General features: G+C 24.4%; 1 pseudogene; it reads left to right on the top strand.

The window, feature by feature from the left end:
• The first annotated feature begins 7,145 nt into the window (after positions 1-7,145).
• Positions 7,146-8,387, top strand: LOC113549776 (annotated as a pseudogene).
• The last annotated feature ends 1,743 nt before the right edge of the window (positions 8,388-10,130 follow it).

The following is a 10,130-nucleotide window of genomic DNA, read 5'->3' as shown; positions in this document are numbered from 1 at the left end:
AGTATTATTTTTATTTGGTTATACGGCGCTTATATTTTGTTGTAAAACGATATTTTATCACATCATGTCTAATATTGTTATAAGTATATCAAGGACGACAGCGGTGTATTAAAAAAAAAATAATAATAATAATTTCGTAAAAAGTATAAGCATAAATCATATACAAGAATCTTTTTTAAAGAGAAATACATTCAAAACGTTTTAACGTTTAATACATTTTTTTTTACATATTTTTAACATGGAATGAGTTATTAATCAGTTCTGACTCTCCAAGTATTAATTGAAATTTACATAAACGAAAGAGTTGACCAAAATTTTGTTTAGCATTTCTATGCCACTCACTTATGTTTTAAATAATTATATTTTTAACAATTAAATATGTATTTGGATTTGATTTTTATGTATCGAAATAATCATAAAATAATTATTTATTTTAAATTATTATATATATATATAATTTTTGAAACATTGAAAATATAATTTGAGGTTCTTTATAAGCTCTTATAGAAAATAATAATAAAATTTAGCTATAATGCGTAGTAAAATTCTAAAAGCATTTATTTTGAAATTAGAATTTTGACAATAAATATTGTTAAAATCGTGATAATTAGCACATTTTTTTCAAGTTTTAACTTGAGATTTAAACATATAATACATTGTTTCATTTTTATATTTTTTATAAAAATATTATTGGAGTCTTATACATTTTTATGAACGTTTGACGTTAAATTCTTATGGCATTGATATTCACCCGTAAAATAACTATTTTTCCTTAAATGTTTTTTGTTATTTTACTGTAAAATATGTAAAATTGTTTTGAGCTATTTTTGGATAAAAGACATTTGTTTTTAGTTTTTAAAAATTCTATAAATGTAATTTTTAATGTAAAATATTCACCAGTATAATTTTATGAGAATGTAATAAAATATTCCTCATAAATGTCTCATACTGGAACTAAAATGTATGAAAAACATCTAAACATAAACATTTTGTGTGGACATTTAAAGTTTTAAATTTAATATTTACTTTATACAATGATATTTTTATTTATACATGTAAATAAATTAATTTTAAAATATTACCTATTTAAACTATACATTCATTTACACAGTTTTATAGTATGGTGGTATTGATTTAAAATTATTAACATTTATTATGGTATAAATTATATTTGTTATTATAATAATAAAGTATTAATAATATAACGATTTTTGTTTTTTTTCTCAAAAATTGAATCAATCTATCAAAATAAAATCTACTAACAGTAAAATAATTTATTTCAATAGCATTACAAAAAATAAAACAAATTATAAAATGTATTTAGTGATATAGTGATATAGTGATATTAGTGATATAGTTTTTCAGACTCGTATTCCACTCGGAATCGTTATTCGTATAGCATTATGTATCGTTTCCCAACTGTTTACTCATAATCATAACATTTGTAGTTTTTACTGAAAATCTTAAATTTTTTTTTATTATTACTATAAGTATATTTTGCAAATTGTTTTTATACAAATCCGGGAAATAATTAGTAATTATATATTATTCCTATTGTATGATTCGTGATATTTTCCGTTAGGCCGGTATCAATTTGATTTGTGAAAAACGTTCCGCAGAACTTTACTGCTTGGTAATGCAATTTTCTGTTTTTTGTTTTTTTTTTGGGAAACCATTTACGGGTATGAGTTCGACTAAAAATACGTTTTAGATATTTCAGTTAGAAAAAAATGTTATATTATATTAAAATAACATAACAATTATAATCGTTTATAATTTCAGTCGACTGCTATACATTCTGATACACATCACCTCGGCCCGACGTAAATACTACGAGATGTGTTGTAGTTCACACTTCACAGAAAATAACAATTAAACATATTTTGTAAACTACCGTGTATAACTTGCACAAGTTAATAATAATCGTCCGTACCGAAAACGAAACGATTTGCTCGAAATAATTATTGAAAAGACTTTTATTCTTAGCGTCTCATTTCGTTTCATTACTTGATTTTTTAATGACTTTTATTAATAATAATTTATTAGTATATTATTCGTGTTTATACGACACTGGACAATTGTTGAATATGAGTGCTAATCATAGCGATTTTTTTTTCATCGGAAGCTCAGCGTTTGAGACACGAATCAATAGCGGTTCGACAGTCGACGACATCATAAACAATAATGCCTAATATTATTTTGATTTATAATGCATCATTATAATATTATGTTATTGTTACTCGTCGCAAACGGCTGATGGGTTTTGTCCATACCTTGTCCGACACCGGGCGGTTAAAACGTTTCGAACGCGGCGGTATACTGTATTATTCGATTTTTGTTGTCCACCAACGATTTATAAACACACGTATTTTCGCAACGAATCCCAAATATATTACATCCGCGACCGACCTCGTGTAAACGATAACAAACGACGACAATTCTCGTCGGCGTCCGCAGTGCGGCACGATTACGGTCATTGACGTTTTCGTTTAAGTTAAGGGAAGAGGCGAAGGTAATTTATATCCGCGGCGATATCTGTTAATATCAATCGGGTACCTGTGACTTCTACCCGGATGTAAACTTAAGTCTACGATATTAAAAGTAATACATTAGATTAGAGCGGTGCACACCAACGCTACGAATATAGTGATACTAGGTATATTCACCGGGGTTTGTTCCCGAAACGATTCTTGTGGTTTACGGTTAAATCTTAATGTTGGTTTTATTTAATTTTATCGAAATATTTAGTCTTAGAGTTATAACATAATATTATGTGCCTAACGTATCATAATATTAAAACCAACAAGCAAACCACTCTTGTAATCGTATGATAATATTTAAAAAAATAAATTTTTATGTGATTAGAATTTTTTTCAAAAAATTATTTTGTCATGAGTTTTACATCCCGAATTTTACAAATTGAGTTCAATTGGATTTCATACTCCGATAATTATTATTTTGGTATCTTAGAGAAGAAATACATTTACCAATTTAAGCAAAAACAAATGACTAGAAACCCGTAATCCGTGAGTTTGTAATATAATGTATGCATGTATGTACGAATGACGTATGTATGTCTTATTTTTCTGCGGATACCTGCAAATGATTTAAATTTGGATTACATTGTTGGTTCTCAGCTGCAATCCTTATATATATATAAAAAAAAACAGATTTTAAGTTTTTTTTTTATTTTAATTATTATTTTATGAAAGTTGACGAGGGCCTATTTATTTTATTTTTTTATCCACATATATATCAGAAAATATGTGTTTTTTTGACATCTTAAATCAATCATGCTACATAAATTTAAAATAAATTTACTATTTTATAATTATTTTCATGCTTTTGCGCCATTCAAACCCCCACTGTTACAATGTAGATGAAAAATAAGTTTACAATTTTTCTCCAAATCAATAAAACAATATTAATCAAATAATTAAAAATAATAGATAATTATATAAATTCATGAAATAATCTATAAAAATTGTAAAGATATATGTGACAATAATTTTACATTAAAATTACGTCTGATCATTTTGATACACTCTGTATATTATTCACGTATAATAGCTTAAAAAAGGTAATATAATTGTTGTGTGAACAACGAGATATGAAAAATTAACGTTTAGGTCATATTTTATTATTATTTTGATTATCAGCGAAAACAAACTATTAAAATAGTAATATGTTATGATATTGTACAGCGAGCGTAATCAGGTGGCACCACTTTGTTGTCGACCAATGCGTTAACAGACGACGAGGCACCAGGATCACGCCACACCACCCGAGATAATAAATATTATGAATATTTTATGTTGCGCAACAGAAAAATAATAATATTTTGTTATCGTAATAATAATATTTTATAATAACCATAGAAAAACATTCAAAGTCAAATTAACTATTAAGTATTAAGTAAATCTTCTAAATAATAATAATAATATATACATTACAGAGTGGTCTGCTGAAACGATATACTTACAATTAAATGTAAATACTTAAATAAGAAAAAAACCGTGAACATAATAATTTCTAGTGCATACATTTTGTGAAATATCGAGTAAATTTTTTTTTTTAAATTTGTATAGGTTTTATATTATATGGGAAAATATTTTAGTAATTAGATATTATCAATAATTATTATAATAGTCGAGATGTGTGATAAAATATTTAATTTCATTTTGTCTTCTGTTAAGAAGATCATAGGTTGAAACGAAAATAAGACAACTTTCCATTCAAATATCATTTGCTAATATCGTATACTAATTTATTGTTAAATTACATAAGTATAAAAAACGTATAATGTATAATAATATCAAATGTTAAAAAATAATATTGACACCATAATAATATATAGTGTTCTTTTAAATTTATTTAAAAATTGAAATATTTTATGAAATATTCAAACACCAGCTGTAATATTATACTAATATGTGACGACAATTAGGTAACTATATTTGAAAACTGAACGATTAGTTAGTTAATTATTGATTATAGTGCAATATAAATATAATACAAAAATATAGCTGTAATACGTGTCTGCTATTTTATAAAATTAAACAATATGATTGTGATTTACTTATAACTTTGATAAAACAATATTTTTTGCAAGAATGTTATGAAATAAACAAAAAAAAATACAAAAAAATTATGTTGATACAAAATTATTTTTAAGTATGTTACGATATAATTTAATATAGCTATCGAACATTTTTGATTTTGTCTATTAATATCGATATAATTTGTTTCTAAAAATATGGAATCAAAAATTATTATTAATAAGTAAAAAAAAAAAAGCAGTCGTGTATTTATGTATATTATATCGGTTATATTACACACTAAGCTATAAATCCATTCATGTTTGTCTACAATAACGAGTTGGTTAATCAAAACATTAAAATGCATATTGGTGTATAACTATTGCATTAATGCATTATTATTTTAAATATTTCGTAAATTTTAACAAAAAGTGTACAATTTAATGTTTACTAAGTAAAAATTGATGTTTTTATTTTACGACTTATGCATTTTAGTTAAACAGTTTCCAAGAATATTGAATTCATATTTTAATCGATATTATTTAGAGGTATTGATAATATTTGTATGATTCAATTATTTACATCGTTAATCGGTAACCAATTCTTCACACATATTCAGATCTTTCTTTTCCTTTTCTTTTTCAATTAATTTAACTAAAATAATTTTAATAGGTATTATAGTACATTATTATTAAAAGTATGTAAATACAACAATGTCAGTAAATAATAATTAATTTATTATAATTTATATAATCAATCACTACTTAAGAAAAACTAACTTATTTCACGTTCCATTTTATAAAAACAATATTAATCTTTCACTTCATTTTTCTCCAAAGCTCTATCGTTGGCGAACCTTATATCGGATCAAGTAGATTTTTTTTTATTGTCACGTTATGTTTTCAGACAGAATGTTTATATTGCTTTGGATTTAGTCGTTTTATGAACTATCTATTTTATCTTTCTTGGTGAACCTTAGTATTATTGTTATTATTTGTTATTTCTTTATATAACTGTTCTACTTTATTTTACGTTATAATATATTGTTAATATACTATACCGTTATAGTAATATTATACTTGTATTGTTTTAATTTTTTGTTCCCATATAAGTTGATTTGCATTTATACCTACTATTATTAACTTAAGCTATAACCTCTACTCGCATTATTTTATTACTTTGTTAAAGAAATTTATGTAACCCGTTTATTTATATAAATAAATGAATTAATATTAACATAAATATTCATTTTATATGAATTGTATAATATTAAGTATTGAATTTAAAACAAATTTTTACTAAAAAAAAAAAAAATCCTAAAATAAAATAAGGTAACAATAGGTTCTATCAAGATGTAAAAATCAGAGGTATGCATAATAGAGAAATATGATTTATTTCAATCAATAATATAATTTTATGGTCGAATTGTTACCAGAAGTACCTAAATATATTAAAAATAAGATACTTTTTAATTTTTATTCAAATAGAGATGCACGTTGAAATAGTTATTTTAAAAGTTCCTATTTAAAAGGTAGTTAAGTAATACCAGAAACAAATATTTAAATAAAAAAATCAATTTCTTTATAAAGTTATTGAAATAAGGTGTGTATTTTAATGTATTAACATACATATACCTAATATAATATTATATTATTATTAATTCGGAATACGTCAATAATAAAATGTGTTAATTTCCACTAACTTTAAAATTATATTATAAAGTTACAACTGTGTACGAGAATGCGTATACGTAAAATTTTCCAATTCAGCCTTCAATTAGGAATTTAAATATTTAAATACAACCATTTAAAATACCTATAAAGTGTTTCGAGAACTTTATTTTAAAATAATATTCTCAAACACTAGTACCAATTTAAATAATTTAACAGAAGGGTTGCCAGATTTTTAAATCTGCAAACTGGAACATTATATGACCTTTTTTTTATTATAATGTTTGTATGGAAATAAGTGGATATCCTTTTTGATTTAAATATTTATTAGCTAATGCAAATATATTAATGTATTGTTATTTATTAGTTATTAGTAGTATTTTATAGACATTATTGTTATTTAATACTTTAGTAGGTAAGTATAAATAGTATAGTTTTTATATTTTGTAAATGCATTAGAAACTTTTCATTCGAATGCACTTTTTTCAATAGAGTTGTATAGTTCTTAATTTTTTCGTAAAATTTATGTTATAGACCATTGACCATCGGTCAATTTCTTTTTACTGGATTAAACTGAATGATTGACCGGGACACCGAGACATTCTATTAAAACCGGGACGAATGGCAAACCTTTAACTAAGTTAATCAAAAGTAGTAATAATATGATCGATTTCTTTGAAATACTAAACGATCTGGGAACTCAGATTGATAATTGTAAAATATACCTAATCTAATTGAGGCGAACACAACAAACCATATAAATAAAAAAAAATTAAACCAATTTTATTTTGCTTAAAATAAAACACGTAATTTAAAATTAATTATTGAATTATGGTATACGGCTTGTGTTAAGTATAAGAAAAAAACAACAATATCATTACGTAATTTGTATTCACGTATAATTCAGTTAGAATATTATTAAAATATCGTCCGATAACATTTACGGACTGTTACGATCACGCCACGTTCACTCCCACTTTTTTTTCATTCTCGCGGGCCGATTGACTCGTATATAAGACCTCCGAGATCTCAATTCCGGCATAACACATCTTTTTGTGCAAATCTATTCTTTGGTGAGTACTTAACACTTATATGAAACACTTTTCTTTTTCAAAATAATCGCTGTTACTAAAAATATCTTTTATTTTCAGTTTTTTCTTTACTTCTCAAAAACCAACCAACAAATCAAAAATGGGCGCTGAAAAGGTATCCATGAACATCGTTGTCGTCGGACAAGTCCAATCTGCCAAGGCCATCAAATCGGTCGCCAAAGCCACCCCAGCCACCAGCCAATTGATGGTGAGTTAATTTTATAATATTAAGTCTAACTGATCATTTCGCTACCGTTAATAGTTTTGTTTTTTTCATTTATTATTGTTTTGTTTATACATATAAACCATAGATCAATAATTTGTCAAAACTAATTATCATCTAAAGTTTTTAATTTTAAAATTTTTTCTAATTTTGACTTATGTACTTATTAAATTAGCATTACGATTTTTTTTTTGTATAATTTACTTATACACTTTTAACTATAGCAATCTTTGATAGAGTTGAAAAACTAAATATATTATACAACACATGTAAAATTAACGATTAACCAGATTTCCGTTATACATATTCGATATTATTAATTTTAGCTAAAAATACTCACTAAACTTGTAGGTAGACCTATATTACACTGCAACAACTAAATAATTACGTGTTAAAAAATATTTTGCTATTACATTATGATAATATTTTAACTATCAACTTGTTATTTATTTTGTTTCAGAACTGTTAATTCATGTATTCAAACGATCTCAAACTCAAAAATGCCATAGTCCAAACAATACGAAAATGATAATGTAACAATAATTGTATACTATTATGATCGTATTGACACCGTAAAATAAACCATAACTTTTCCGACATTTAACTAGTTTGTTTATTTTTTCATTTAAAACTCTATTTACTATATACATATACAATACATTTATCAAAGTTTGATATTGTGAATTTTAACATATTATATTGTCGTATAATGTGACCAAAATAATTGCGTTTTTATAACAGAACTCAAAATGAACAGCTTTGATGAAAATGTATTATAAGCTTATGACATTTGTATTCTATGTACATAATTGAATACTTACGCATTTTATAAACGATTAAAAAAATTAAATACTCAGGTACTCTACTTTTTGAAATTATTTATTATATTGTATAGCGCCTTTATTTCCGGGTATGTCGGCTCATAGTGGTGTTCGTAATAAAACTAAATTGAAATGTGAATGAAGTTTTGTACAGATGTCTTAATAATTGCATAAGTGTCACAACTTCAAACATTGCTGTTTCACATTTAAATATTGTTGTAATATTATGTGTTCTGTGTAACAAAAAAAAAGACGCCGTAAACACGTGATGATTATGAATTGAGATTGTTGGAAACTCTAATAAAATTCAACAGATAAGTTAACATTGTTTTACCACTATATTAACCTACATATAGTACAGTCGTATAGCTTCAAAAATTTAAAATTAACAAATCCAAGACTGGTATACTTAGAAATACGTATTTTGGCAAACATTAAACGTTATAATTACTTAAAAAATAAATATATCCTAATATATTAATATATGTTTTAAGAAATATTTATAAAAATATGCGTCCAACGAATATGTCTTTTTATATCGTCTTATTTTTTATGACTAAATTGTAATATATTAACAACATAAACACGATTGATTTGCGTGAAAATTATTAGCAACAAACATCGTTTTATTTATCCGATAAAAACGTTTAAAATTATTTTTTGTTCGTACTTAACTTATTTATATGTCCACACCTAAGTAATAATTAAAGTTTCGATAATTTTGATAATAATAATACCGTAATGATCATTATTCAACTACATACATATTACAAGTAATATTATGGTTTATTATGTAAAATTAAGTTTGTATCGTATTTTTATATTATTTGCATTGAGAAAAATATATCATATTTTAAGCAAATAGTATTTTGTAGTTAAAATGATTTGATTAATAAACACCAATAAACAAAAAAAAAAAATTGGTGAAAATAAAAAAAATGCCAAAAAAACAGATTTCAAATATAAAAATACATAATAATACAATATAATGTACATAATAAATATTGAATTCGCAAAGAAAACAATATCGTGTATAGAATTGTATACGAAACATATTTTGAAACGGTTAGATAGTGTTGTTATTCGTATTAACTTGTCCGTCAAAAAAATAATATTATAATATAAAATGAAAATAATAGAAAGCGAAACTTTTTTTGAGCTTCATAAAAATATTGCTTTGTTCGGTTATTTTTTTATCGTTACAACTTAAATTTAATTTAAACGTAACATTGTTTTTTTTACGATTCGTAAAAATCAATGACTTTCTAGTATCGTCACAATAATAAGACTTCTCTATGCGTGTGTGTGAGTATAGCTCGTGTTTATTTACGTGTTTGTTTAGTATAATATAATAATTTTGTTTTACTTGGTAAAAAACCCAACCTGCAGGCAACCCAAAAATAATGTTTGGTAATATATTTTTTTTCAGGAAAATCAAAACTGATAACATAAAATAATTTATATGTAATTTAATATGGTGAAGTTTGTTCCAAGCAAACACACATAATATTATAAATGTGCTTAATAAAGCAAAAAATAATATACTGAACTTAGAGGTGTATATATTTTATTATTGGAAGCATTTTAAATTACATACAAAAATCGTCGGTATAGTTACTTTTATGTACAGTGGTAGGACACGTGGAAGTGGCTTTATGTTTTGCGATAAAATGTATATAATACGATTAGTATAACATTATGATCAATATTTAAAGTCCAACAGGCATACCAGCGCATTTCAATGCTTTATCCCATTCTGAACAAAAAATAAACTATGCAAAAAAATG

This window comes from Rhopalosiphum maidis, chromosome 1, assembly GCF_003676215.2.
Source record: "Rhopalosiphum maidis isolate BTI-1 chromosome 1, ASM367621v3, whole genome shotgun sequence".
NCBI lineage: Eukaryota > Metazoa > Arthropoda > Insecta > Hemiptera > Aphididae > Rhopalosiphum > Rhopalosiphum maidis.
Note: the sequence above shows the minus strand (reverse complement) of the source record. Positions and strands in the feature narration are given on the sequence as shown.